The following is a 3,612-nucleotide window of genomic DNA, read 5'->3' on the forward strand; positions in this document are numbered from 1 at the left end:
CATGTTATACAGTACACTCAAAATAAAAATGGATTTCCTAAGAATAGCTCGAGCACTCAGTGAAATGCTGAAGGTGAGCTGCCGTTCTTCTCAGTCATAGGCAGAAAATCCGATGTGTTTACTTGCTCCTTGAGCCTTTTCCAGTCTGATCTTTTCAGCTTTGGTGATTAACTTTACTTTCTTGCCACAGATCTAATTTTCACAGATGATCATGTTCTGTAGATTTTTTATTTTTGGCGAGGTTTTTGCTATAGGGCAGAAAAAATCATGTTATACAGTACACTCAAAATAAAAATGGATTTCCTAAGAATAGCTCGAGCACTCAGTGAAATGCTGAAGGTGAGCTGCCGTTCTTCTCAGTCATAGGCAGAAAATCCGATGTGTTTACTTGCTCCTTGAGCCTTTTCCAGTCTGATCTTTTCAGCTTTGGTGATTAACTTTACTTTCTTGCCACAGATCTAATTTTCACAGATGATCATGTTCTGTAGATTTTTTATTTTTGGCGAGGTTTTTGCTATAGGGCATGTGCACTCGCCAGAAAGACAGAGACACAGAGACAAAAACCGAGAAATCACCCCCCAGGAGGAATGGCCACGCCGCAATCCCTTCTCCTCCATTCTCCTCTCCGGGCCTTGGCACGCACGCACACGCACCCGACATGAGTTTAAACCACCAGACTCAAACCACAGTCGACTACATGGGAGTCCAGCGATATAGCCATTACACCAACTGCTGGTCCCAATGTTCTGTAGATTTCTTCTCAGTGCCTCTTTTGTTGTCCCGAGGCTGATGGAGTTTGGCTTGTCTGTCAACCAGAACCTTCTGCCAATCTCTCTGTTCATGATCACCAGGAAGGATCTGGAGTGTCCAGCCGTGTTTCTTTTTTGCTTCTCTGCATGCATTTCCATTGAGCACGCATCTGCGGGGGTTTTAAACCTAGCATGGTACTCCGTGTCTCGACCTCCGAGATGGCGGCCAGGGCATCCCAGCCTTGCTTCCTGCCAGGCAGGGGCTCCATGCTGAGGATCTTCATGATCACCCCACTCACAAACTGTTGCCTGGTCACATCAGTTTTCTCCTGGGGGCGACATTCTCTTGCACCGTTTTTTTTTTCATTTTTCATTCCAGACGCCTTAGGTACTCCACTGTCTGTTTCCATTTCTGACTCCAATTTTATTTGGGCTATTGTTTTTTTTAAAGAAGTCATGCTGGCTTTTGCAGTGCTAAATACTCCTCTTTTCAGATCCAATCACTCACACTTGGACAGCGTGGAACATGTGACCTCCTCCCCCATCCTGGGTCTCTCCTTATGCTTCCTGTTTGTTTTGAAGAGAGAGCCATCTTTGATGTTGCCAGGATCCTTCTCCTCTTCAGTAGAGACCTCTGTGTCTCTGCTTTCTTTGAAGATCTCTGCAGCCTCTTGTTTAGTGTCCTTCTGAGTCATTTTCCTTACTTTTGGGCGAGGAGCCATGCTGACTGCCTCTTAGCTGTCCTGACATCAGGTCAGCTGAATACTTCGGGTCTCTTCCGTTTTTTCTTTTTTCTTTTTCTTTTTCTTTTTTTTTTTAGGGTTGCTTTGGGGCTCAACAGTTCCCACTTCTGAGCCCTCAGGTATGGCCCTGATCTTTTGGTGTTACAGACACTCGTGTGCTTGTGTCCACACAACTCCTTAGCCTGGGCACTGTCCTCCTTCAGCCACCTTTCTTCTTTCTCTTCTTTTTCTTTTCCTTAGCTACTCTTAAAGCTAGAATGGGCTCATTTTTCACCATCTTAGGAAATATACCTCGTTTTCTTGGGGCTTCTTCCAGTGGGTTGTTGAGAAACTCAATAGCACTTGCTGCTTGTTCTTTTGTTTCAAATTCCACAAATGCAAATCCCTTCGGCTCTCCAGTGGACTTGCAACGTGGTATATGTGTATAAACAACATTACCATGTTTCCCAGACACGTGCAAGTAATTCCACGTGCATGGTCCGTTCATCTTCCTCCTTGGGTCTTTCACCCAGAGGCGCCTTTCTCCTGATCCTGGTCCCTTCTAAAACCAGCTCCAAAACAGCTCAACTTTGCAGTGCTCTGGCTGTTAACTTCCCAGCAGTAGTCAGTTTTTCATCCTGTTAAAAGACACCAGAAATGACATATCCACAGAACCATCTCTAGCTTTCTCTGTCTGCTCTCGAAGGGACTTGTCCTTGTGGAGACTGGCATCCAGCCCCACACCAGAAGTCCACTGGCTTAGCAATATCCACAAGCACCTGCCTAACTCGAGACCATTTCTGTTTCCTACTTCTTCCTCTTCAGTGCTCTCCTCTTCAGCCGCCTCTTCTTGATTTCCACCTGGAGCTTCCATTCCTGTGAAACGTTCGGTCCCCTGAGTACAGGGCCGAGACTGCTCCTTGGCTGTTCCCAGTCCACTCTTGTATAAGTATGAAGAGAACAGGGCAAAGCAAGCCCTTTGGAGAAAGGCCAAAAAATGAAAGACAGTAATAAAAGGAGCAGATCCAGGGTGGAGAGGGGTGTCCTTCTCAAAGGTCTAGAAACAGCCAGACTCAAAAAACCTAGCCATTTGAATTCACATCTTTGTGACGACAGAGTGTTTCTTCTGGCTATTCTGGTCTTAGTATGTGAAAGACACTGTGCTTGTTCTAATTAAAAATGAGAGTGAGTAGTCTTTGAAGTGTTTATACTCGTGACTAGGGAAGACAAGCCTCTTTCACTGACTCATTGGCCTCGAGAACTGTGTGTAGGACTAAACAGTAGGGAATCCAAAGAAACAAGCAAGCAGAAGCAAAATGGAAAAGGAAAGAAACAAGCTAATTTAAAAAAAAAAAAAAAAAAAAATGATTCTAGGGGCCAGCAGGTGGCATGGTGGTTAAGGGTGCTGGACTCCCAGAAGGGCCAACCACAATTCAAGCCCCAGACCTGGTGGGCTTACTTTCTCACTTTCCTTCTCTCTCTCTCTATTTTTCTCTCTCTCTCTCTCACTCTGTCCCTCTCTGGTAATTTAAATAAATAAATAAATAAATAAATAAATATTCTATTATTTGTACACTAAAATTCACTTCATTTATTATCTCTCCCTGAAACACACACACACACACACACACACACACACACACACACACACACACACACACACCAAAAACTCATATACACGCACACACAATTTATTATTGAGTTGTCAGAAAAGTCATGACATACTCTTTTCTGTTTTTCCATGCAAAAATGTATCATGACTTTTCTGACAACCCAATACCTGTTTTGCTACTGAAACTGAATTAAAGAAGAATTATGTAGGAAGGTCATTTCCTGATGTCACCAATGCTATCATCCCTGGGGGAGCAGTTGGAGGACTCTCCAGGCAGTGCAGCTAGGACAGGGCTCTGCCTGCCCAGGAGTAGCTTCAAACACTTGCATCAGAATTTTCACCATATCCTATCTTTTCCTTGACCCAAACTGGGCCACTATGATGCTTTGATGTTCTGTGCAAATCTCTAAAACAACTTCTGTACCCAGCAATGACAACACTACCAGAGGGAAATTATGTGGAAGGAGAAATTGATAGATTGTCTTCTTCATTTTCTTAGCGTGTCATCTAATTTGCTGGGGTTAGAGAA

At 44.1% G+C, this 3,612-nt stretch overlaps 1 pseudogene; it reads right to left on the reverse strand.

The window, feature by feature from the left end:
• Positions 1 to 356: 356 nt before the first annotated feature.
• Positions 357 to 2,345, reverse strand: LOC102490820 (la-related protein 7-like; annotated as a pseudogene).
• Positions 2,346 to 3,612: the final 1,267 nt, after the last annotated feature.

This window comes from Tupaia chinensis, unplaced genomic scaffold (genome assembly GCF_000334495.1).
Source record: "Tupaia chinensis unplaced genomic scaffold, TupChi_1.0 Scaffold000625_1, whole genome shotgun sequence".
In the NCBI taxonomy this organism is placed as follows: domain Eukaryota; kingdom Metazoa; phylum Chordata; class Mammalia; order Scandentia; family Tupaiidae; genus Tupaia; species Tupaia belangeri.